This window comes from Loxodonta africana, chromosome 1, assembly GCF_030014295.1.
Source record: "Loxodonta africana isolate mLoxAfr1 chromosome 1, mLoxAfr1.hap2, whole genome shotgun sequence".
In the NCBI taxonomy this organism is placed as follows: domain Eukaryota; kingdom Metazoa; phylum Chordata; class Mammalia; order Proboscidea; family Elephantidae; genus Loxodonta; species Loxodonta africana.
The window spans coordinates 232,059,289-232,087,203 of NC_087342.1; the positions used below are offsets into that span (position 1 = coordinate 232,059,289).

A 27,915-nucleotide genomic window follows, 5' to 3' on the forward strand; every position below is an offset into this window, starting at 1 on the left:
ATTAGTGTTGGAAGTGTCAAATCTATTCTTGAGATGGTCTCTAAATTCAGGTGGGATATGCTCAAGGTTGTACTTTGGATCTTGTGAACTTGTTTTAATTTTCTTCAGTTTCATCTTGAACTTGCATATGAGCAGCTGATGGTTTGTTCTGCTGTTGGCCTCTGGCTTTGTTCTGACTAATGATATTTAGCTTTTCCATCTCCTCTTACCACAGATGTGGACAATTTGATTCCTGTGTATTCTGTCTGGTGAGGGCCATGTGTATAGTCCCTGTTTATGTTGGTGAAAAAAAGTATTTGCAATGAAGAAGTCATAGGTCTTGCAAAATTCTATCATGCCATCTCTGGCATTGTTTCTATCACGAAGACTATATTTTGCAACTACCAATCCTTTTTCTGTCTCCACCTGTTGCATTCCAGTCAAGTAAAACCTTTAAACAAAGGTACCTAAAATATATTTAAAGATTTCTAAGAATTTTCCCTTTGAAGGAATATAATCATCTTCTATGTGGTTTTCTTCCCTCCATTTCTCTGTCTCTTTGCAATGCCAAAAAGCAGATCAATCTTCTTAAATCACAGCCTAGAAAACATCACTCACTCTGCTCTCAAGCCTTCAATAGCTCCCACAACACACAAAAAAAAGGAGCCCCAGTGGCTCAAACAGTTAAGTGCTTAATTGCTAACTGAAAGTTGGTCATTCAAACACATTCATTGACTCCACGGAAGAAAGACCTGTTTTATCCATTCCTGTAAATATTACAGCCTAGAAACTTCTATGAGGTAAGTTTTATCATGTCAAATGTGGTCACTGTGACTGGAAGGCACCTAACAACAACAACAACACCTTAATTGTTGCTGTTGTTAGGTGCCATGGAGTCGGTTCTGACTCACAGCGACCCTATGTACAACAGAATGTAACACTGCCCTGCCCTGTGCCATCCTCACAGTTGTTGTTATACCTGAGCCCCCTCTTGCAGCCACTGTGTCAGTCCATCTCATTGAGGGTCTTCCTCTTTTTCGCTGACCCTCTACTATACCAAGCATGATGTCTTTCTCCAGGGACTAATTGCTCTTGATAGTATACTTCCAAAGTATGTGAGATATAGACTTGTCATCTGTCCTTCTAAGAAGCATTCAAGCTGTACTTCTTCCAAGACAGACTTCTTCATTGTTTTTTGCAAACATACAACATATGAAATAAACTCCTTATGATGTATCCAAAGCCTTCTATTATTTGACATTAACCCATTTTTCCATGTAGTCCAAACTTCTCTCCTGAACACACCAAGATCCAGATAAATCCTATTACATGACACTTGAGAAATATTTCCTATTTCCCTATCCTTGCTCAGTCTTCACTACTATTCACAATGTTCTTTTCTCCACCCTCACCTGTCAAAGTCTTATCCATACTTCAGTGTCCAGTTCAAGTTTCACATCCACTTTGATGCTTGAAATAATAGCTTCCTTCTTTTGTAGGCCACCATTCATCTGTCCGTGTGTTGTACAGTGGTGGCTTGCCTGTTGCTGTGATGCTGGAAGCTATGCCACAGGTATTTCAAATACCAGTAGGGCTACCATGGTCGACAGGTTGTAGAAGTGCTTCCAGACAAAACAGATTAGAAGAAAGGCCTGAAGATCTACTTCTTAAAATCAGGTAATGAAAACCCTATGGATCACAACAGATTATTGTTCAATATGCTGATGGAAGATGAACCCCCTAGGTTGGAAAGCACTCAAAATACACAGTGGCAGCAACAATGGGCTCGAGTATTCCAATGACTGAGAAGATGATGCAGGGCAATATTTCATCCCGTTGTACCTGGGGGTTTCCATGAGTCAGAGTTGACCAACAGCAACTAACAGCAACAACAGAAACAACTCATCTGTAATACAAGAGAAATATGTTTGTACTCACATTTGTCACACCCTAAAATTTCATCTCTGAGCAAGAGACCCTTCTTTTGCAATTTTTTTCCCATTGTTTTACAAAGTACCTTGTACATAGAAATACTTCTGAATGTCTGTATTTTATTCAACCCATAACAGCTTAAGCATAACAGCAATTGTGAGGATGCCACAGACCTGGGCAGTGTTTAATTATGTTGTACATAGGTTCGCTATGAGTTGGAAATGACTCAACGGCACGTAACAACAACAGTTCATCCCATAATTGATCAACTCCTTAAGCTGAAGAACTAGTGTTTAGTAATATATATATATCCCTTACCTGTCCTATAGGGTCACCATGAGTCGGAATCAACTGAACGGCACTGGATTTGGTTTTGGGTTTTGGTTTCATTGCCCAGGACTTACTTAGTAAGCACTCAATAAATATTTGTTAACTAAATGAATAGACGTGTAAATTGTTCCCAGAATACAAGTTAATGTCAAATTGTAGAAGCCTTTGGATGCAACGTAAGGAGGTTATTTCATCTCAAAGGCTTCAGAATATTCTCATTATTTCAGTAAAGGGCATTAATAGGATAAACAGCACATCCTTGAAGGCTAAAATGTCTTGAAATGATGAATCTCCTTGTTTCCTATGCTTCTTAAGGTTTTTTACTTAATTAATTAGAAGGGCTGTTAGGCCTAGCAATGACTTGGTTCAGAAACTTTGAGAGAAATGTGGATAAAAATAAATATGGGTCTTTAACAATATACACATATACATTTTAAGGATAAAGAGACCAATCTAAACTGGCCTTGACCTACAGACATTTAAAAGCACTCATGTTTTTTTTTTTTTAAATGGTTATATTCAAATGATGATGTACTCTCAGCCTCCTGAAGAGCTGTCCTTCCTTCAAGTACCATTCACTTCATCTACACTCCACCAAACACGTGCTGATCTCCTGGAGTACCCTTAGCATTCAGTTATTTTTATGGCTTAGAAAATCTACTGCTAGAACTCTGCCCTACAGAAGTGAGAGCAAGGTAGTAAAGATATGTGTACACTGTTATTAACCCCAATGTTATTTAGGGTAAGAAAAAAAAAGTCACTAATCTCAATGTCTGTCAAAGGAGGAAAGTTCAATAAATAACAGTGTAATGGACCACGCTGCAGTCCTTAGAACAAAGCATACTTACAAAGCTTTCCGGGGTAAATGTTGTTGTTGTTGGGTGCCTTCAAGTGAGTTCCAACTCATAGTTAACCTATATACCATAGAACAAAACACTGCCTGGTCCTGCGCCATGCTCACAATCACTGTTATGCTTGAACCCATTATTTCAGCCACTGTATCAATCCATCTCTAGAGGGTATTCCTGTTCTTGGCTAACCATCTACTTTACCAAGTATCTTAGTCATGTAGTGTTCCTATAGCAGAAATACCACAAATGGATGGCTTTAACAAAGAGAAATTTATTTTCTCACAGTCTAGTAGGCTAGAAGTCCAAACTCAGGGCATCAACTCCAGGGAAAAGCTTTCTCTGGCAGCTCTGGAGGAACGTCCTTCTCATCAATCTTCCTCTGTACTAGGAGCTTCTCTGAGCAGGAACCCTGGGTCTCAAGGATACACTCTGCTTCCAGTGCTTCTTTATTGGTGGTATAAGATTCCCAACTCTCTGCTTGCCTCTCTTTCCTTCTATCTCGTGTAAGATAAAAGCTGGTGCAGGGCACACCCAGGGAAATTCCCTTTACATTGGATCAGGGATTTGACTTTAGTAAGGATGTTACAATTCTACCCTAATTGTCTTTAACATAAACTTACACTCACAAAATTAAGGACAACCACACAATACTCGGAATCATGGCCTAAGCAAGTTGGCACATATTTTTGGAGGACACAATTCAACCCATGGCACCAAGCATGATGTCCTTTTCTGGGAATTGATCCCTTCCAATAACATGTCCAAAGCATATAAGATGAAGTCTCACCATTTTTGCTTCTGAGGGACAGTCTAGCTGTACTTCTTCCAAGACAGATTTGTTCATTTTTTGGCAGTCCATAGTATATTCATTATTCTGTGCAAACACCACAATTCAGACATAAATTCTTCTTTGGCCTTCCTTATTTATTGTCCAGCTTTTACATGCCTAGGAGGTGATTAAAAACACCATGGTTTGGGTCAAGTGCACCTTAATCTTCAAGGTGACATCTTTGTTTTTCCTTAAAGAGGTCTTATCCAGCAGATCTGCCCAAAGCAATGTGTCTTTTGATTTCTTGACTGCTGTTTCCATGGGTGTTGATTGTGGATCCAAGTAAAATGAAATCCTTGACAACTTCAATCTTTTCTCTGTTTATCATGATGTTGCTTATTGGTCCAGTTGTGAATATTTTTGTTTTCTTTATGCTGAGATGTAATCCTTACTGAAGGCTGTAGTTTTTGATCTTTATCAGCAGTATATAGTTAAACGTAAAAATCATGTTACAAAGAAGGTGAAAGTAAAAATTGCTGAAACCTATGCATGCTCCCATTTTTATAAGAGCAATAACCCACTAATATTTATAAATATTCACACATGTAAAATTCACACATGTACATACGGATAAATGTGAGCATATATCTTTTCACATAAACATAGATAAAAAGATTCACATAAATCTCAAAGTACTTACCTCTTGGTATGAATATAAGGAGGAGACCTGATGGTTTAGTGGATAAGAAAGACATCAGTTGCTAACAAAAAGGTCGGCAGTGTGACTCCACCAGCTGCTCCTTGGAAACCCCATGGGGCAGCTCTACTCTCTCCTTTATGATTGCTTTAAGTCGGAATCTTCTCTACTGCCATGGGTTTGGTTTTTTGGGGGGTATGGGTTTAAGGGATGGAAAAGTAGACTTTTACTTTATTCACTTAGAAATATAAAAAAGAAAAAGTTGTAGGAGTTCAGAACTGCAGTGTTTCTTGTGAGACCTGTTCTGATTTATAAACCAGAGAGACAACACACTTAAAGCCTTTGCTTAAGAATAGCTAGTCTTCTTCTATAATCTGACACACTGCAGTTTCCAATTCACACACAAAGAGGCTGTATTTCCTCGTTGAAGTGGTTGTCTCCCATAATCTCAGGCTGCAGCAGTAGCTTTCATTCCATTATTCCTACCTGCTCAGGCTCCCTGAGCCCCAGGGCCATGAGTTCTGGAGTCAAGTATGTTCTGGAGCCTCTCCTTCACTCATCTCCTGGGCCCAGCCCCTGTGAAAAGTGATGTGCCTAGGACGCTAATAAAATGCCCCAACACTCAGGTGCAAGTCATGGGACCAGATCTTGTATTCATATGTAATAAAGGCCATATATCTGATTTACAAGAGTGAAACAAAGCTCAGTTTTGAGAAACAGAGAATTACAACACAATTTTTCAGTTTTAAAAAGGTATTTTTCATATCAAAAGATAATTTAATACATAAGTGGTTTTTAAATGAGCTGCCTTAGTATCTTTACAATGTACTGTGATTTACAAATATTCTACTAACCCTTATAAATTCACAATACATTATATATACAACATGAACAGCTTGAGCTTATTGGGGATCTGAATCCAAACTGGAGACACATTCTCTTATGCCAGCCTCTTAAAGCATATTTGGGGCTGTGAATACCTATTTTCTGTTTGTGTAATATTCATCTTGAGGTGGAACTTCTGTAACAGCTCCCCCCTCCTATTTTAGATCTTCAGCTGGATTCATCCATCCATCCACTCATTCATTTATTCACCAGATATTTTTTGACTACTTCATACCACTCACTGTTGTCAGGTGCTGGGGATACACATGTGTGCACACGACAGGGACAGAAATTAATCACATGATCTTATAGAGAAAAAGTCCAATATTAAATTGCATTAAGATACAGAAAGGAAATGTATAGGGAGGAGTGAGAGAAGGGAAGAGCGAGGGGGGAATCAGGAAGCCGTGCTCTTCTCAAGGAATGGGGCCCTTTTTCCAGGGTGTGCAAAAGGCACTGTAGAGGTCAACGCAGCCCCAGGAGTGGAGAAACAAGAGGCCAGAGGTCCCCTGAGGAGCGGATGGCACGGGGTGCTGGGACCTAGATGCAGACAACATGGTGAACAGAGCCTGGCACTGATTTCGGCCACTTGCTCCTGGGGAGGGCATAATCTGCCAAAAGTTCTCCTCCCTCCCTTACGGCCACCATCTTCCCAAAACAATGTTCATCATTATACTCTCTTATGACTTAAAACTTCAGTGCTGCTTGTTGCCATCGAGTAAATTCTGACTCACGGCAGCTCTATGTGTGCTGAGTAGTACTGCTCCCTAGGGTTTTCAAGGATGTGACCTTTCAGAAGCCAATTGACAGGTCAGTCTTTCGAGTCACCTTTGGATGTGCCTGAATCGACAACCTTTTGGTTAGTAGTCAACTGCTTAGGCATTTGAATGACCCAAGGACTCCTAAAAACTTCAGTGACTTCTCAAAAACCGGGTGATAAAGCACTAACTCCATGGGAGAACACACAAGGCCCTTTGCAAGTGGATCCCCAAATTCCTTGCTTTATGGTGTAGGTTTACTTCATTCACTGAATCCAAACTACTGCTTACTCTATTCCTCTGTGCAGGCCACGAGAGGTTATTTTCTGCCATTAGGCTCCTGGCATCCCTCTTCCAGGAATGACCAGCCAACATCTCTGCATGGTAGTCTATGACAGATTGTTCCAGATGGCCCATTCCCTCTGTCCCCTCAGAGCACACAACTCACAGAGGGCAGCCCACAGCAAGGAGGAAACAGAACACACACCTGTATCCAGGCCAGCTATGTCTGCCTGGGAGCCAGCCACTCACAGGGGAGAGCCAGGTACACCTTACAGCCAAGCTGTTTGTAAAGCTTCTCCTTCTGGGGCAACATTGTTGGGGGTGGGGAGGCTTAAGAGGAGAGGATTAAGAGAGTATTACAGGAGAAGGAGTGAGCATGTGCAAAGGGGGAAGACAGGGCAGAGCCTGCTCACAGACTGGAGGAAGGCAGGAGCTGCTGGAGAGCAAAGAGCCAGTGAAACGAGAGGAGTCTGGCAGAGACAGGGTCTAAGTGTCTTATGGGTCTACCTTTTTCTTTTTTAAAGTGTTATTATACTGGTGACTAACCAACCGCCATGTAAAACTACAGCATGTAATTTAGGAAATACCTACTGCCCCAACTGTATATTAAACTGGTTCTTTGTTTTTGAAGAAGAGGAAAAAAAGCATATTATAAGCGAAAATACAGCGGGCGGCCCTGCTAAAATGCAGTACCACAAGTTCTTAGTGGACTGCGAGCAGTCACTAAAAGTCACAGGAAATAGAAGAGATGATGAGACATTGACTGTGGTACCAAGTTTCGGGAAGACATTGAGATAGTTGCCCAGAATGGAGTGTGAATTCATTACAAAATAAATGAAGCTCCGGAAGACTTCGTCAAACACGTGAGAATTGTATTGGGTTGTCCAGCATTGAAAGAACTTGTGGGGGGTAGAGGAGGATGCTGGAGAAGAAAGAAGACCAGCCAGGGTTAAAGGACGAAAACAAGACCACTGAGGGCTGGCCTACTCCAGAGGCATCATGAAGAACCACCTATTTGGAACACAAGGTGTTTTTGAGATGAAAGAAAAAATCAGTAAGACATTGGAATATTCAATAAAAAATGTCAAAGAGGAAAGGTACAGAGATTGAAATAGTCAGCCAAAAAAGACAGTTATGAGGATGATTTAAAAATCTGTTTATAAGAATCCATAAATAGGGGTTCAAGGTACTATTATTTCAAAGTACTTTTGGAAGAACTGAGCCTGGAGGAAATGAAGATTTTCTTGATAATTAAATGTGAGTGGGGCAAGAGAGGAGGAGGATCTTCCAGCTGGCCTTAATTAGGTGCTGAAAATAGAAGTTTCTACAAGTCCTCTTTCCATTCTAGGCCACACAAGGTTCTGGAGAAGTACTTTTAATCTCAGCAATGTGCTAATTGTTTCTAATGGCCTGTGAGCAAACTCCCTAAACTATTAACCTTCTCTCTTTAGCCAGACATTTAGGAAATTAGTCTTTGAAAGGAAAGTTCCCTGCAGGTTGCCCAAGGGTCTGCCCCAAACTAGTGATATTGTCACCTGGTTTGGAGGGAACTCAAGGTCAAACCAAGCAGCAAGCTCGAAATGTGAAATAGAAGACTCAAAATCTTACCAAAAAGAAAAAAAAAATCAATAAATAAAATAAAACTAAAAAAGGGAAAAGAATGACACCTCTCTCTGGAGCAGTTTATTGTGTTCCTATCTAGAGAAATACGAATCATAGCAACTTTCAAATACCTTCCAGATAACAATCTGTAATACCAGGATTCTTTAAAACATCAAAACAGAATCCACCAATTGCCAAAATGTTTAAAGTTTGATCACTGTAAGTTCAAATCAAAGCGATATTGAAAATGGGTTCATTTTAGTGTTTAGAAAGGTAAGGGCCACAAATCTACCAAGAAGTGGGCCAGGTGAGGTCAGGTTTCCTCCTGGGGTCAGTTTATCTCCTATAGAAGCTGAAAAATGAAATCATTTAATTTTTTTTCTGAACCAAGAATAATCTTTTTAGAATAGCTAAAACATTGTAAAAAAGGAAGACAATAGAGAGGGACTTTGCCAACCAGATTTAAAATTTATAGTTACACTCGAGCCCATTGTTGTAACCAAAATTATATATGTGCCCATTGCTGTCAAGTGGATATTCTGACTCATAGCAATCCTACAGAGCAGAGTAGAACTACACCACAGGGTTTCCAAGGCTTTAAATCTTTACGGAAGCAGACTGGTATACCCTCCTCCTGTGGAACTGCTGGTGGGTTTGAGCCACTGACCTTTTGGTTAGCAGCCAAGCACTTTAACCACTATACCACCAGGGCTCCATATGTATGTGTGTGTATATATGTGTGTGTGTGTGTGTGCGTGTGTATAACTTCAGGATATGAAGCTATAAAATTTCAAAAGAGTGAAATATTGCATGACTTGATAAATGGTGTTAGAGCAATTCATAATAACAATGTAATAATAAAATTTGGATATTTTTAGCATTCTTCAATACAGATACCTAAGGAGGGAAAAGAATTGAATATTAAAACAAATATGAAATTATAAAACTCTGAGAAGGTAACATTGGCAGATTTAGTTCATAATTCACAAATGGCAAAGAAATTCCTAGGAAGCAGAAAAATTTAAATCACTGAAACTACTACAGAAAACTTTAAAAGTTGGTGTGGAAAAAATACTCAAAACAGTAAAAAAGAAATTAAAAAAAATGAGGAAATATTGACATTTACTATAGGTACTCCTGATATGTACAGAAATCTTCCAAGTTTATTTTAAATAGATAAATATCTGATAGAAAACTTAGGGAAGAAAGGCCAAAACAATTCATGGATAAGTATAAACAGCCAGTATTCCTTTGAAAGCAGCTCAACTTTTGGGCCATTGTTACTCATCCAATGCTAGAGACCCAAACCAAACCACTGCCAATTTTCAAAGACATAATTTTTACAGGAAAAGAAACCCTGGTAACACAGCAGTTATGCGCTTGGCTACTAACTAAAAGGTCAGTGGTTCAAACCCACAAGACTCTCCAAGGGAGAAAGATGTGTCAGTCTGCTTCCATAAACATTACAGCCTTGGAAATCCTACCACCACCACCACCAAGATTGTTAGCCCAATCATATCTGTGCATACATGATGAAAGGTAGCCCTGTAGATACTGCCATGGAAAGGAGACCAAGACATGCTACACAGAAAAGGCAGCTGAAGAGTAGGCAGGGAAGGGTCTTTTTGCTATGGAACCCTCCACCTAAACTGCAGGTAACATCTATCGACTGAGTCCGATGTGCTCTAAACAATAAGGCCTATGTTATATAGGTACGAGGTAAGAGGGAATACCTTGAAGAAACTGAAAGTAGCTAATTAATAAACAGAACATTCATGCACAGGGCAGGTAAATAAGGATCTGGATGTTGGAGATTAGAGAATTCACGAGGAAAGTGTTTCTGAAAAGAGTGGTGTCTGAATTTTAATCTGAATGTCCCCACCAACTTGGGGTGGGTTGAAGGGTCTTCTTCCTCATTTTAAGTGTAGGGAGAGGGATTTTAATGAGACCACTGGAAAAGCCAATGGATAATTAACAACAACAACAAACACACAACTCTCAAGCATTACGTAACAAGAAGTTACATACACAGAGGTCTTCCTTCAAAAAAGAGGACCATGGTACCCAGCATTATCACCGTTCTACACTTTTCCTTCAGTTTCTCTGAATTTTTGGTCACAGGAAGAGTGCTGGCTACGGAGCAATGGAAAAAGAAGGTGAGGTAAAGAATACCTGTACTTAACTGCATGTCTGCCCCTCCAGTTTCAAGAACTAGAAAGGAAATATGTAAGGATGCTTTCCCCCCATTGCTTCTCCTCCCAAGATGGACGTTTTTATTATTAGTTGTCCTCAAGTTGATTCCAACTCATGGGGAACCCACGTGACAGAGTAGAACTGCCCAAGAAGGTTTTCTTAGCTGTAAACTCTATAAAAGCAGACTGCCAGGTCTTTCTCCCACAGAGCAGCTGGGAGGATTTGAACCTTCAACATTTTGGTTAGTAGCCTAGTGCTTAACTGTTCCTTCCAAGGTTACAGGCCCACATTAGAGTGGGAAGCAATTGGTTGATCTGGAGAGACTCAACTAGTGTGAATGGGCTGAACAGGTGAGTTGTGAGTTGTCCTGCCAAGTTCTATTACCTTGGCCAGTATATTTATGTTCCCTTTTCCTGGTTCCAGCATCCAACCTGCTTCACCTAAGTCACTTCTGAAAGTGTCTGTGGATTGAGGGCTCGGTAAAATCAAAGTAACGAGGCAGGTGGTGATTTGGCATAATGTACCCCAAACTTTAGATATAATCATTAGTATGAGGCAGTATGGAGGAGAACTTAGGGATTAAGATTTGTGATTGAGACCCTATTGTAGCTTAATAGCTATCTAACAATGGATAGTTTCCAACCCTCCTCCCATTAACCTCAGGGGACAGAACTGGGGAGAATGGCAGTCTCAACCTCTCCCAGTTATTCTGAGCACAGAAGGAGGTAGTGCATGTGAACACACTTCACATACTCTGCAAGTGAGCCCTGTGATCGGAAGGGACTTTCACAGTCAGATAGGGCTTCAGCAGAACGGGGGATTTGCTCAGTAAGAATCTGTAGACCTCCAAACGCACCTCAGATGTGGCTTCTCTGATACCAAGAAGCTCAGCATTTGGAGCAATTTGGCTTTTACAAATGTGTGCCTCACTCTGAGCAGTGTCTGGTGTCATTTCCACTAAAGACTGGGAATCCAGTATAACCCCGACAGGGACAACGCTCAAACCATAGTGTTCTAATACCCAGAAACTCTGTGTCCTCGACCACCAATGCCACACGAGACCCATGGTAAGACTGAATCTGAGACACAGCAAGGTGCTATTTAACAAGGTTCTCTTTTGCCTCACCTTTTTTCTCTATCCTAGTTTCCTTGCTTTCCCTAGGAATTATTCATATGGTTTAAAACGACCAAATAGTATTAAAATACACTGCAATGTTTCTGAAATCACACTGATACAAAATGGAGGAATTATTTTCCAGAATGGAATTACATCATGTTCTTAATCATTTTATCAGGGAACTGCAAACTTCTTCCCATTCTTCATGACCTTAAGGATTCATTTCCACTGCAAAGCAAAAAACAGAAAAACAGCTCTCACTTATAAAACTAAAGAGTGAAACCTTTTAAATCTGATTGAGGTTTTTGCAATCTATTTAAAATACAGGACTAAGCTACAGCTGGTTGATTCAAGAAAACGGCTCTCAGAAATTGTTTTATCTCCCTACCACCAGGCTGCACCTCCCTTTCACAGTGCATGCCTCCCGCTACCCATAAAGCATGTCTTCCAATATGGGCTATGTCAGTATCTCTTCCTTACTCTCTCAAATTCCAATGGAAAGGATCCAATTCCCCAGCTCAATATGAAGGGCCAAGCACAGACTCAAATTTGGAACTAAGTTTCCTTATCTTCGGACCATGAAATAATTTAGAGGAATACTAGAGCTTAGAATCAGAAAGGTGTAAGAGTTTGAGTGGATATAAATACCTTCTATGAAGTGAGTTTCCATCTGGATAGAGTCAGAGGTGACCCAAGCCCACCTCCTGGTCCACCTAAAGAAGGGTTTGTCAGCCTTGGAACTATTGATGTTTGGAGCAGGATAATTATTTTGGGGGACTGTGCAGTACATTGTAGGATGTTTACCAGCATCCCTGGCCTCTTGCCAACTAAATGCAGCAGCATACCTCATCCCCAGTTGTGACAACTAAAGCTGTCTCCAGACATTGCCAGATATCCCGGCGGAGGGTGTGTATGTGTGTGCGTGTGGCGTGTGTGTGTGTACAAAACTATCCCTGGTTGAGAACTACTAACCTGCAGCAAAAACCAAAAAATCAGTTGCGATGGGGTCAGCTCTGACTCCTGGTGCCCCACGTGTGTCAAAGGAGACCTTGGGTTTTCAATGGCTGATTTTTCAGAAGTAGATCCCCAGACCTTCTTTCCAAGGGGCCTCTGGGTGGTCTGGAACTGCCAGTCTTTTGGATACCAGCAGAGCACTTTAGCCATTTGCACCACCCAGGGACTACAACGTATAGCTACTTAAGGATATTACATCTACAGTTTCTCACCTCATTTCATATCATTAAATGAGAAAAAAGGGGCTACACAGAATGTCTACTAAATTTCAAAATGTTATATCTATACCCATAAAATTACAGAACATTAATTTAAAAATATTGTTCCCTGGGGAAACACATCTTTGAATTCAACTAGCTAAAAAAAAGGCTGGGGGGACAATTAATAAGGAAGACTGAAGAACTGATGCCTTTGAAATATGGTATTGGCAAAGAATATTGTATATACCACAGACTGCCAGAAAAATGAACAAATCTGTTTTGGAAGAAGTACAGCCAGAATGTTCCTTAGAAGCAAGGGATATTCTCTAATACTTTGGACGTATCATCAGGAGGGACCAGTCCCTGGAAAAGGACATCATGCTTGGTAGAGTGGAGGGTCAGCTAAAGGGAGGAATACCCTTAACAAGATGGATCGACACAGTGGTTGCAACAACGAGCTCAAATATAACAATGATTGTGAGGACGGCACAGGACTGGGCAATGTTTGGTTCTGTTGTACACAGGGTAGCTATGAGTCACAACCAACTCGATGGCACATAACAAAAACAAAGAAAAAGATAATTTATGGAAAGTTTCCTCAGACAGACTGTCATAGATTGAATTGTGCCCCTCAAATTATGTGTCAACTTGGTTAGGCCATGACTCCCAGTACTTTGTGGTTGTCCTCCATATTGTGATGGATATAATTTTCTTCTATGTTGAAAATCCTAATCTCTGCCTGTGGTTAATGAGGCAAGTTTAGATCATGTTAAAGGGGATTAGGGTGGCATATAGCATCCTTATCCAGGTCACATCCCTGATCCAATGTAAAAGAAGTTCCCTGGGGTATGTCCTCATCACCTTTAACCTTACAAGAGATAAAATAAAAGGGAAGTGAGCAGAGAGTTGGGGACCTCATACCACCAAGAAAGAATCACCAGGAGCAGAGTGCTTCCTTTGGACTCCGGGTTCCTGTGTGGAGAAGCTCCTAGTCCAGGGGAAGATTGATGAAAAGGACCTTCCTCCAGAACCGACAGAGAAAGCCTTCCCCTGGAGCTGACACCCTGAATTAGGACTTCTAGCCTCCTAAATTGTGAGAGAATAAACTTCTGTTGTTAAAGCCATCAACTAACACTATTTCTGCTATAGCAGCAGACGACTAAAACACAGATGATGTCTGGGATTTCAAAGCATACACAACAGTAACACTAAAGATTTGTGTTCTTTAGTTATGCCTTATAGAACCACGGTTAAGGTAAGTTCAGAGAAGAAAATAAAGATGAGACAAGACCAAGAGAAATTTTCGTACAACATGCTCTTTCAGATACCAATTCAGATCCAAAATCTTGACTAATATTTTACTAAGTGTTCACTTTGTGTCGGGCATTACTCAAGTTTTATCTCATGTAATTCTGACAACCTTTGGAAGAGGCTTAGAGAGGCTAGGGAACCTGCCCAAAGAACAAGACAGTTAAGGGTAGAGACAGGTTTGGAACCCAGCCAGTCTTTCGCCAGAGCCTACATTCTAGATCACAGCCGTGGAAAGCACTCACCAAGGGCTGGTGCAGCTGGTGTCACCTGACTCTACTGAGTGATTCCAGGGCAGTTCGACCTATGTTCAAAAACAAATGGACATGGAGACTGGAAAATAAGAAAATCAGACCTACTGGGAGACTGGGGGTGGAGAGAAGATTCTGTTCCTCCTGGTAGCTTCGCTGCAAAATAAGCATGGTATCAAACAGATATCAAAAACGGACAGGGAGCAAGCTCTAGCACTGTCTAAGGAAAGCATATCAATATATTTCTGGAAAGCTAAACATATCTCACAAAAGTCATATCTTCAAGATAAATGAAAAGATAACCTCACGTATCTATAATTTCATAAGGACTGCAAAATAAGAATCGAAGATTGAAATTTGCTTTTTAATTTCCTAAATCAAAATATCTCTCCATATGGACTTGGGAGTTGCAAAAGCCAAAAATATCATTCCAGAAAACAAGATTAGTGGCTAACATTGACACTCTGTGAAAACCAGTGTGTGACGGAATCATCACACTTCACGCATTCTATGATTTTCCTAGAATATTGTTCTTCATAAATTCTATAAAAATAGTTACCTGTCATATTTAGCCAAGCAATTATCTTAATAATGTGAAAAGATACCTACAATAAATTTTTATAGAAAATTTCAACTTAGAAGTCTAATGTAGGCATTCTACCCAGAGAGAATATTGGCATGTTCCTCTGTGAACAGCTTTTCAATTGTGCCAACACACTGAACGTAATGTTAATGGGGACGTTTGAGTACTTAGACATCTGCTGGAAAACCAAATCAGTTAGTCACCATCAAACGAGTTTTCGGCCACTTTCCCAGTACAAACTGGACTGAGGCAATCTCTCTTTAATTTCACACATGCAAAACTCTGGATCAGGAGAGCAGCTAACAGAGATCTAAAAAACCAGAGAAAAGTGTCCATTGAAAACAAACATTTGAATTACACTTTATAGTTTATGAAGCCCTTTTGCATAAACTTTATTATTGGGCTATTACCATAACCCTGGAAATCATTTTAACCAGGTATTATCAACCTCATTTGACAGAAATGTAGCTGAAGGGTAAAATGGCTAGCAAATACAAATCCAGGTCCGATTTCTATTTTATTTGCTTCCTGTAGCAACATGCCCCACCAGTCTGTCTTAAAGGCAGCACTCCGCATACTATATCATCACCATGTCTCAGGAGTTGGAAAGGCCATTAGAGGTAGAGTTTGTGATAGTTGTTTTTAACAGCAGTCAAGTCGGCCCTGATGCATGGTGATCCTATGCACAATGGAACAAAATGCTGCCCTGGCTTTCACCATCACCATGATTGCTGGCATATCAGGCCATTGCAATGGATAGGGTTTTCACTGGCTGATTTTTGGAAGTACATTGCTAGGCCTATGTTCCTAGTCAGTCTCAATCTGGAAGGTGTGCTGAAAACAGTTCAGCATCACAGCAACGTGCAAGCCTCTCTGGCAGACGAGTGGTGGCTTCACGGGAGGTGCGTGGCGAGCATTTGAACCTGGATCTCCCACATGAAAGGTGAAAATTCTACCACTAAACCACCATTGCCTCCATAAAGGTAATGTAAAGACATCCAAATCTCAACTGTGAAAAAAGAAGGAAAATGGAAGGAGAAGCAGGAAGAGGCCTTACTCTCCTTTAGTTACTGGAGATCAATCAGTAGGTACAGATTTAAGAATTTAGGGTATGGTTTAAGATCACTTATGAAATAACCTGTTGTTCTTTTTAAGTGCCTTTGAGTGGCTCCAACTCATTGCTACCCTACGTAAAACAGAATAAAATGCTGACCAGTCCTGTGCCATCCTCATAATCATTGTTATGCTTGAGCACATTGTTGCAGTCACTGTGTCCACACATCTCATTGAGGGACTTCCTGTTTTTCGCTGACCCTCTACTTTACCAAGCCTGATGTCCATCTCCAGGGACTGGTCCCTCCAGGCGACATGTCCAAAGTACATGAGACAGAGTTTCACCCTCCTCACTTCTTAAGAGCATTCTGGCTGTACTTCCTCCAAGATAGTTTTGTTCCATCTTCTGGAAATCCATGGTATAGTCAATATTCTTTGTCAACACCATAATTCGAATACATTAATTCTTCTTCAGTCTTCCTTATTCATTGTTCAGCTTTCTCATGAATAAGAGGCAATTGAAAATACCATGGCTTGGGTCAGGTGCACCTCAGTCTTCGAAGTGACATCGTTGTTTTTTAACACTTCAAAGAACTCTTTTGCAGCAGATCTGCCCAATGAAATATGTCGTTAGATTTCTTGACTACAGCTTCCATAGGCATTGGCTGTGGAACCAAGTAAAATGAAAATCTTAACAACTTCAATCTTTTCTCTGGTCATCATGATGTTGATGCTTATTGATCCAGTTATGAGGATTTTTGTTTCCTTTATATTGAGGTGCAATCCATACTGAAACTATAGTCTTTGATCTTCAACATTAAGTGCGTCAAGCCCTCTTCACTTTCGGCAAGCAAGGTTGTATCATTTGCGTATACAAGTTGTTAAAGAGTCTTCTTCCAATACTGATGCCACGTTCTTCTTCATAGAGTTCAGTTTCTCTGATTTTTTGCTCAATATACAGATTGAATAAGTATGGTGAAAAGATATAACCCTGCTGAACATCTTTCGTGATTTTAAGCCAAGTAGTATTCCATTGTTCTCTTAGAATGACTGCCTCTTGGTCAATGTACAAGTTTCACATGAGCACAATCGAGTGTTCTGCAATTCCCATTATTCACAATGTTACCCACAATTTGTTGTGATGCACACAGTCAAATGCATTTGCATAGTCAATAAAACACAAGTGAACATCTTTTTAGTATTTGGTGTTTTCAGCCATAATCCATTTGATATCGGCAACGTATAGCCCTTGTACCACATCCTCTTCTGAATACAGCTTGAATTTCTGGAATTTCCCTGTAGATATACTACTGCAACCATTTTTTATTATCTTTAGCAAAATTTTACTTGTGTGTGATATTAATCATACAGTTTGATAATATCTATATCCTGGTGGATCACCCTTTTGGAATGGGCACATATATGGATCTCTTCTAGTCAGTGACCAGGCAGCTGTCTTCCAAATTTCTTGGCATAGATGAGTGAACCCTTCCATTATTGTATCTGTTTGTTGAAGCGTTTCAAGCGGCATTCCTTCAGTTTCTGGAGCCTTGTTTTTTCACCAATGCCTTCAGTGCAGCTTGGATTCCTTCCTTCAATAACACTGCTTCTTAATGGTGGAACATAGAACAATTCCTCTTGGTACAGTGACACTGTGTATTTCTTCCATCTTCTGATACTTCTGATGCTCCTTTCCAATGAATAGTTTGTCTTGCAAAATCCTATCATGCGATCTCAGGTGTCATTTCTATCTCCAAGGCCATATTTTCCAACTACTGATCCTTCCTCTTTGCTTCCATATTTCACATTCTAAACATCAGTAATTATCAATGCATCTTGATTGCATGTTTGATCAACTTCGGACTGCAGAAGTCTGTAGAAATCTTCAATTTCTTAATCTTTTGTATTAGTGGTTGGTACCTAAATATGAATCATCATGGTATTAACTGGTCTTCCTTGCAGGCATGTAGATATTATCCTATCACTGACAGGATTGTACTTCAGGACAGATACTGAAACGTCCTTTTTGACAATGAATGTGATGACATTACTATTCAATTTGTCATTCCTGGCATATTAGCCCATATGATTGTCTGATTTCAGAAGGCCAATACCAGTCCACTTCTGCTCCCTAATGTCTAGGATATTGATCTTCAACTGTTCTGTGCCATTTTTGACAATTTGCAATTTTCTTAAACTCACAGTTTGTACAGTCCATGATCTAATTATTAATGGATAATTGCTGCTGCTTTTTCTCATTTTCATTCGTGCCATATCAGGAAATGAAGGTCCTGAAAACTTTGCTCCATCCACATGCTTAAGGTCGACTATACACTGAAAAAACACTTTTCCTCCAGTTGTATTTTGAGGGCTTTCCAACCTGAGTAGCTCCTATTCTGGCACTGGATCAGATAATATTCCTCTGCTATTCACAAAACTTCACTGGACAATTTTTTTCAGTAGTAGGTCATCAGGTTCTTCTGCCTCGTCTGTCTTAGTCTTGAAGCTTCAGTGAAACCTGTCTACCATGGGCGACCCTGCTGGTAAATGAAATACCAGTGGCATAACTTCCAGCATCACAGCAACATATAAACCACCTCAGTGTGAGAAACTGCCAGATAAATGGCTGTATGCAATAATACGTGACTGTAAATAACTCATGGCTGACAATCTATATATATTTCTTTGTGAGAGACAAATAGAAAAAATATTCACAGAAGAAGCCTTCTGAAACAGTGATTTTTTAGCTAAATGCAAGAGCGGCATGGCATAAGGATTAGTTACTGTCACCAAAGGGGGTCAGTGCTGCAACAATCAAGGGTTACAACTTGCAGCGGACAGAAAAACAACTTGTCTTGCTTGGGATAAAGTGTCTTTGTTACAACAAGGGATCCAAGTCAATCTGTAGACATAAGAATATCAAATACCACTCCTTATGTACCAGGTAAGCAGCCAGCTTTTCTAACTGTAGCTTAAACACAAACAGAAGGGTAAATCACCTTATTGTTGGGAATGCTTACTAGTGAATACAGAGAACAATGCTCCTATCTGTGTGTGGCACTAATTATTAACTCCAGTCACCGAGGCATCACTGTGAGTAACCTGGGTTTAATCTAGTGAAGAAAGAGATGAAGCTGCTTTACAGAATTATAGGAAATATGATTGTTTTCATCTTTCACTCTAACACCACAGAAATGAGTCTATAACATCTCAAGCTGAGGGAAAGGACAGGACTTTACAAAAGTTAAGCTCTATCTGGGTTGCAGCAATGTTCACAAACTTCTGCTGTGTCAGCCTCAAACCCATCATCAGAACAACTTGTGTCTGCTAATAAACAACACATTCCCTGGGAAAGAGGAAGAATGAGGATGAAAATACAACTTTTGGACATTCAGTTCAGAGGTACTCGTCTGTAAGAAGAAATCGGATGCAGAATCTCTCTTACTGTTTCTGAGAACCTTGGAGTTACAAAATACTTCCAGGAGCCCAAGAAAAGGCCCTGATAGGACCAGTGAATCATGAGTGCTAGAAGCATAGATAAAAAATAGGATGATGAAATGATAAAGTTTACTGGGGTCTGTCCCAATTTTTGTTCTTCTTCATGTCTCCTGTTTGGTTTATAATTTGTCCTACAATTTTCATTATTTAAGGGAGCACTGTTATAATGACCAGTTGCCCTGAAGTTGATTCTGACTCATGGTGACCCCAGATGTTTCACAGAGCTGTGCTCCACAGGGTTTCCAAAGGCTGTCATTTTTCAGAACTAGATCACCAGGCCCTTCTTTTGAGGCACCTGTGAGTGAATTCAAACCATCAACCTTTTGGTTGGTAGTTGAATGCTTAGCTGTTTGAGCCATGCAGCAATAAGCTGGACTGGTTTCATTTGACCTAATCCTTATATTTCTCAATTCCTCTGCAGTCTCATCTAGGAGAGTGTGAGGTGCATGAGCAGAGAATGGAGGTCTCGTGTTGGCACTCTATTCAAAGATGCTGCTTTCTTCCTGACGTTTTCCAAGTCAATGAGTAACTAACACTTCCTTGACAAAGAGAACGTACAAGGTACTAACCGAGAAAACAAAGCAGACTTGGGCGCAAGGTCCCAGGTCACACAGCTAACTACTCTGGATGCTGGTTTTTGGTGTGAGAAGTATTCAATGCTGATAGTCCAGCAAGCCACTGGGCGCTCCACACGTTTATGCCATGGCTGGGCTGAAGTCTGCAAAGGCAAGAAACCTCTGGGCTAATAGTTGGTAAGGTCAATGGAAAACACATGAAATTATAGGCTCATTGTGTATGAAATTAAGAGCTATAACTGCTAACCAAAAGGTCAGCAGTTAAAATCCACCAGGAGCTCCCTGGAAACTCTATGGGGCAGTTCTACTCTGTCCTATAGGGTTGCTATGAGTCAAAATTAACTTATCGGCAATGGGCTTTTTGTTGTTGTTGTTGTTGTTGTTTGTATGTGAAATAAGCAGAAAATAGAAACTAAGCAGTAAAAAGAGCATATAAAAATAGAAGACATTGGCTCAGTGCTTTTGTCATTTATTTTAGTGTAGATCTAGAACTATTTATTAATCTGATGGTTCCAGTTATACATTTTAGAATAAACTCAGCAGTAATAAACTAAAGATGAAGTATGTATCAAAGACAGAAATCCTTTAACGATGGATGTAAATTTCACAGGTGTTCATTTCCAATCAATCACAGGAGTTTAATATCACTGACCACAGAAAGACCAGGAGACACAAACCGACTGAAGCAGCTCAGCATCTCCTCCAGAGTCTGTAGTAATTTAAGAACACTGTGCTCAAAGAATACAATTTAGCACAGGAGTGTCAGAGGGTACGTTTACGTACTACTCAGTTTAAATATGACCTTCCATTTAAATCAAACAACCCTGCTAAATTAACTTACTCATTTTAATTTCAAGTTTTCTTGTATATGTACAAAAACTTAAATGATAAAAGTGTTGGTGTTAGCTTCCTTAGCAGAAGAAATTCACATTGGATGATAAAAATAGAAAATTTGTTAATTCCTCTAACAGTTCATTTTTTTTTTTTAATACAATCCATTGACTCAAAATAAAGCTTTAGAGGTTTATTGTCTTGATGGTGAAATAACTGACATTTTTACGAATTCCATTACAAATTCAGTTAAAAATTCAACATCGAAGATATTATTGGTTTTTGAAGTGATACTGTGAAAATATATTTAAGAGGCTCACAGTATTATCGTAAAATCAATGTCCTTACAAAAATTTAGGAAACCATGGAGCAGACATCAGTTGGAACATAATCGTGGTATACAAGTAATTCATAATTTGTTCAAACAAGCAGTAGTATCCCACGAACAAGCTGGAAGCTGCAGTTATCAAAACGCAGATATTTATATACAGATATATGTATATATGGATATACACAGAGTAACTGATGTTGAACTTAAACTCTCTTTGTGATCAATCACACATTTGGGAAGTTTCCGCCTCAGAAAACTACCCTCTAAACCCGTACACTGGTTTTAAACTACTGTGAAACTGCTTCTAAATTTTGTTTGCATTTTATTGGCAATATTTAATCAAAGTATTCATCGAATTCAGTGTCCCAAATCTTCACCTTTTGAAGCTTTAAGCAAATGTAAATAACTGAAAAAAGTTTACAGGAAGACATTGAAACTATCTTTCCTGAAACCAAAGCAGAAAGTAATTAAATTGATGAGAGCTGAAATGGTGTACAAGATTTCAGTTCTAAAATTGTACAACTGAACTTTCGCAATATTCTAATTTGCTATGAGAATCTTTTAAAACAATTTTTATTTGTAATTAGATAAATTTATATTCATCACACAATGATTCTTATAAGCAAGGATGGCGATATTTCGACTTGTTTACCTGGGCCACATCGTCAGGAAAGAACAATCACTAGTAAAGGACATCATATTTAGTAAAGTACAGAGCCAGCAAAAATGATACAGACCCTCAATAAGATGGGCTGACACAACAGAAGAATGGATTCAAACATACCACCAAACATGAAGATGGAGCAAGACCATGCATTGTTTCATTCTGTTATATGTAAGGTCACCATGAGTTGGGGGCAACTTGACAACAACCAAGAAAAATAACCATATAGTCATATACTACCCCTACAGAAATGAAATTAAGAAAAGCTCAAGTTTTGTTGCATCTAAATATGGTGGAACTTCAAAATATATGTAAACAAAAACGACTTATTTTAACAAGTTATGTTTTGTAAAAATATTTGCAAATGTTCTCTGAATGGAAAGCTAAAGACAGTATCTGTGATAATATTCTGTCTGAAATATTTAATCATTTTAACTTAAAACCTGCTGAAATTAAGAATACTTTCTATCTCTCTTCAACAAATGCTGCTGTGACAACGGAATTTCCACATGCAAAAGAATGAAATTGGGCCAATACATCAAACCATATATGAAAATTAACTCTACATGGATCAGTGACCTAAATATGAAAAATAATAACATAAAACTCCTTGAAGAGAACATAAGGGTACAGCTTCAAGATCTTGTTTTTTTGTTTGTTTCCTTGTTTTGCATTTAACTCATAGTCTTTATTTCATTTACTTCAATGCCTGTACATCCTTTATTTTTTAATTGTATTGTGTTTCAGGTGAAAGTTTACAGGGCGAATTAGTTATTCACGAAAAAAATTTATACATAAATTGTTTTGTAACATTGGATGCAATCCCTGAAATGTGTCAGCACTCTCCCCCTTTCCCTTTCCACCCTGGGTTCTCTGTGGACATTTGTCTAGTTTTCCTGTTCTTTCCAACATTCTTGTCTTTGCTTTTGGGCAGATGTTGCCCATTTGGTCTCGTATACTTGATTAAACTAAGAAACATGGTTCTCACAAATGGCGTTTGTTTTATACACCTGTCTAATCCTTGCCTGAAAAGTGGACTTCAGGAGCGGTTTCACTTCTGATTTAGCAGGATGTTCAGGGGACATAGTCTCAGAGTCAAGAACTCAAGAGCTTGTTTTTGAGAAAAGCATGAACAACAACAAATATATATATATATATATATATATATATATATAGGGCTTCATGAAAATTCAAACTTTTGTTCAAGAACTTTATCAACAAAGTAAAGAGAGAACCTACAGAACGAGAGAAAATAAGGGAAAGTAATCTGATAAAAGTTTAATATCCAGAATATATTAAAAAAACAAAACCTCTATAATTCAACAACAAAAGCAAACACAACCACAATAAAAATTGGGCAAATGACTTAAATAGACAACTCTCCAAAGAAGATATAACGAATGTCCAATAAACACATGAAAATATCCTCATTGTCATTAGTAACTAGGGAAACACAAATCAAAACCACAATGAGATACAACTCCACACCCACTAAGATGGCTATAATCAGAAGAAAATAAAAAATGGCCATGACCCTTGCTTCAGTAAATAACTTTTCTGCATGCCAGGTTATTGAGAGCACTGCTTCTTTTGTGGCAAAAAGCTTCATGAGTGTGAAAGTCACGGAAGATAAATCTGAAGATTCTTAGTTCTAAATGGCTTAGGAGAAAACAGCAACATATGTTTATAGAGGGCAACATAGATGATATCACAGTTTATCACTAAAAAGAAATACCCTCACAGATGAAAACATCTATCTAAAGATATGAATCAGTGCACATATTATTTGTAGTACAAATATTAACTACAATGCAATTTTGTACCGTCAGCTAGTTTTTAATCAATTGCTAATCACAAGGATAAAATTACAATTAAAAACAAAAGCACAAGTCACATGCAACATTTCTCTAAATAAAAAAATATGTATCGCTATTTCATGAATATGTAGGCATTGCTCTCCTATGAAGAGGGACCTTAAAAATACTGCTCGACTGTCAACAAAGTCCTCAGAAAGACCACTTGGACGCTATAGGAATGTAGCAGCTTCTCATTAACATCCACCATCTGGAAACAAACTGCTTAAAATCCAGACGGTTACAACATGCAAGGCTGACCTTAACAGATACAAGATTGGTCCAGGAGGATTAGCACTATTGCCCCACTAGGGCCAGTGGGGGCTGCACTGCCGCCGTGGTGACAGTCAAATGAAAAGGTAAGGTGTATGAATTTCATGCACGAGTAGCTGTAACATCTTTAGGAAGCCCTGCTGATGCAGCTACTGGTGTCTGAATTCTACAGGGTTCACCACGGGAGAAATGAAAGTCACTTACTGGCATTAAAACCAACATGGTTCACATTTCAAAGTCCCAATGTCAGTAAAATATTTCTTCTCTGTTTTCATAAGTAAGTGACCTCAAACAATATAGCTGAATAATCCATATCCCATGTGGTAAAAGATCAAAAATTGATCTCTGTCCTATTCCTAATAGCTACTTAAAGCTCTTTGCATTTAATTTCTGATTAACGTATTCTCTCACTTAATTGAGGTTTGAAAAACTCCATTAAATTCTGAAGGGGAGACGAGGCCAAGATGGTGGAGTAGACAAATGATTTCGGCGAGCCCTCTTACAACAAAGACCCAAAAAAAAAAGTGAAACGAGTATGTTTATGACAAACTAAGAGCCCTAAATATCAAAGGAAATGTAGCAAATGAACTGAGTGATGGGGAGGAAGAGACAGTACAGAAGGGGAAAGGAGTTACGGGACCTGAATAACGGAGAGCACCAAGGCACTATACCAGAGCGGCAACTGTGGGTTGGTACTAGCGTTCAGCCGCAGTTTCCTCAGGGAGAAGCAGCCAGCCATGCAGCCCACTCACACCTCTGGAACCAGTGAAGAACAGCGCTCTCGACAAAAGCTAAGTACTTGTGCATATTTTACCACGCCCCCCACATTCAAGCCGGCTTCAGCAGCTATTCATTTTCCTGGAACTGAGATAAGCCCTGTTGAGCACCTAGAGCCATCCTCCTGGCCTTGGAGAAGGAAAAAATTGGCAGTTGAGGGAAAAGGTAATTTGCAAGATCCACTAACCAGGGGAGCTCAGGACAGAAGTAGCTCCTGTCCAGGCATAAACGGTCTGTGGACTTTGAGTGCCTTTCCCCTCTGTGTGGACCTGTGTGGGCCTATTTTAGGAGAATAGACCCTTGTTGGCAGAATCCAACCATTTCAAATATACGGTGGAGAGGTTGGTGTTTGATGTTTGACATTGCTTTGTCTATTAAACAGGGTCCTCAGCTACCCGCATCAGGGGCCTAAGGACTGGTGGCTCCACTCAGGTCACCCAGCCACCAGCGACAGGGGTCCAAGAATAACTGGTACCTCCCAGTCCTTACAACCAAAAACATTGGGTGCCCATAGACATCTGCAGAAGCCACCCACCTGTACGCTCTAGGGAACAGGGACACGCTTTCCTGAGAGACAAGTAGGGGATGATTCTCAGCTCCCTGCCTTGTTCAGAGCGTGATCTCCTGCTGCAACCAGATACCGGTACCTACACCAATCACCCCTGCACCTCTAACACTGTAGGACAGAGCCTGCACCACACACTTGATGATCACCTACCTGGACACCTGAGCTGAATTCATACAAGGAAAGTGAATGGGCTCCTAGATTGATATAACTGATAACAGCACTAGCCATCTCGAGACAGGATGTCAGAGCACCAAAGGCAAAAACAATCAAGCTGGCACACTCAAGCAACCCATCTGAGCATATCAAAACAAAACAAAGCAAGAAGCTATGACACGGGAAGCAAACATAAAATAAACTAATACAATAAATTATAGATGGCTTGGAGACAACAGTCAATGTCAAGTCACATAAAGAAACAGACCATGATCACCTCAACAAGCTCTCAAAACAAAGGACCAAGGAATCTTCTAGATGAAAATGCTTTCCTGCAATTACCAGAGACAGAACACAAAAGATTAATATACAGAACCTTTCAAGAGATCAGAAAGGAAATCAGGAAATACATAGAAAAAGCCAAGGAACACACAGATAAAGCAGATGAAAAAAATTAAAAAGATTATTCAGGAACATAATAAAAAATTAATAAGCTGGAAAAATCCACAGACAGCAATCAGAATTTCAGAAGATTAACAATAAAATTACAGAAGTAGGCAACTCAATAGGAAGTCAGAGGAGCAGGATTGAGCAAGTAGAAGCTAGAATTTCAAAACTTGAAGATACATCACTTGGCACTAATATATTTGAAGAAAAATCAGATAAAAGAATTAAAAAAAAATGAAGAAACCTTAAGATTTATGTGGGACTCTATCAAGAAAAATAACGTACGAGTGATTGAAGTACAAGAACAGGAAGGGATAACAGAAAATACAGAGAGAGTTGTTGAAGATTTGTTGGCAGAAAACTTCCCTGATATCGTGAAAGATGAGAAGATATCTATCCAAAATGCTCATCGAACTCAACATAACGTAGACTATAAAAGAAAGTCAACAACAGATATTATAATCAAACTTGCTAAAACCAAAGATAAAGAGAAAATTATAAGAGCAGCGAGATAAACAAAAAGTCACCTACAAAGGAGAATCATTAAGAATGAGCTCGGACTACTCAGCAGAAATCATGCAGGCAAGAAGGCAATGGGATGACTTACAAAAAACCTTGAAGGAAAAAAATTGCCAGCCAAGAATCTTATACCCAGGAAAACTGTCTCTCAAATATGAGGTGAAATTAGGACATTTCCAGATAAACAGAAGTTTAGGGAATTCATAAAAACCAAACCAAAACTATAAGAAATACTAAAGGGAGTTCTCTCATTAGAAAATCAATAACATCAGGAATCAACCCAAGACTAGGACACTGGGCAGAACAATCAGAAGTCAACACAAACAGAGTAATCAAAAAAATTAATCAAGATTAAAAAAAAGCTCAAAACAGAGAAAAAGTGATGTTATTATGTAAAAGAAGACAACATTAAAACAATAAAGTGGGACTAAGAAATGTAGTCATAGATTTTTCATATGGAAAGGAAGACAAGGCGATACAAGGAATTAAAAAAGCTAGGTTTAAATTTAGAAAAATAGGGTAAATAATAACGTAATCACAAAGGAGACAAACTATCATACACATTAAAATACAAGAAAAAAATAGAGTCAGCAGAAACAAAATCAACAAGAATGACTGTGGAAAGGACAACATATAAAGATAATTTACTCAGCACATAAAATTAAGTGTGGAAAAGAAACTGTCTATTACAGACAAAAAAAGACTTCAAAATGATTGCACTAAATTTATATCTATCCACAATTATGCTGAATGTAAATGGACTAAATGCACCAATAAAGGACAGAGAGTGATAAAATAGATTAAAAAACACGATCTGCTTATACGTGCCTAGAAGAGACACACTTTAGACTTAGAGACACAAATAAACTCAAAGGATGGAAAAAAATATATCAAGCAAACAACAATCAAAAAAGGGCAGGAGAGGCAATATTAATTTCTGACAAAATAGAATTTAAAGTTAAATCCATCAGAAAAAGGAAGGACACTATATAATGATTAAAGGGACAAGACCGAGAGGCTATAACCATATTAAATATTTATGCAACCAATGACAGGGCTACAAAACACATAAAACAAACTCTGTCAGCATTCAAAAGTGAGATAGACAGGTCCGCAACAATAGTAGGAGACCTCAACACACCACTTTCGGTGAAGGAAAGAAAATCCAGAAAGAAGCTCAATAAAGACACGGAAGATCTAAACGACACAACCAACCAACTCGACCTTATAAACATACACGGAACACTCCACCCAGCAGCAGCCAAATATACTTTCTGTTCTCGTGCACATGGAGTATTTTCCAGAGTACACCACATAAAATCCCAGCAAAAATCTGGGATTTTTTTTGACCACATATTATGTCATAAAGCAAGCCTTAGCAGAATACAAAACACTGAAATATTACAAAGCATCTTCTCTAACCATACGGCCTTAAAAGTAGAAATCAGTAACAGAAAAAGCAGGGAGAAGAAATCAAACACTTGGAAACTGAACAATACCTTGCTCAAAAAAAGACTAGATTACAAAAGACAGTAAGGATGGAATAAAGAAATTCATAGAATCCAGTGAGAATGAAAACACTTCCTATCAGAACCTCTGAGACACAATGAGAGCAATGCTCA

General features: G+C 39.1%; 1 protein-coding gene across 2 annotated transcripts in view; it reads right to left on the bottom strand.

Annotated features, from left to right (window-relative positions):
- Positions 1-27,915, bottom strand: part of PRKN (parkin RBR E3 ubiquitin protein ligase) — a 1,623,853-nt gene that overhangs the window by 692,977 nt on the left and 902,961 nt on the right. The gene's annotated exons all lie outside the window — the stretch shown is intronic.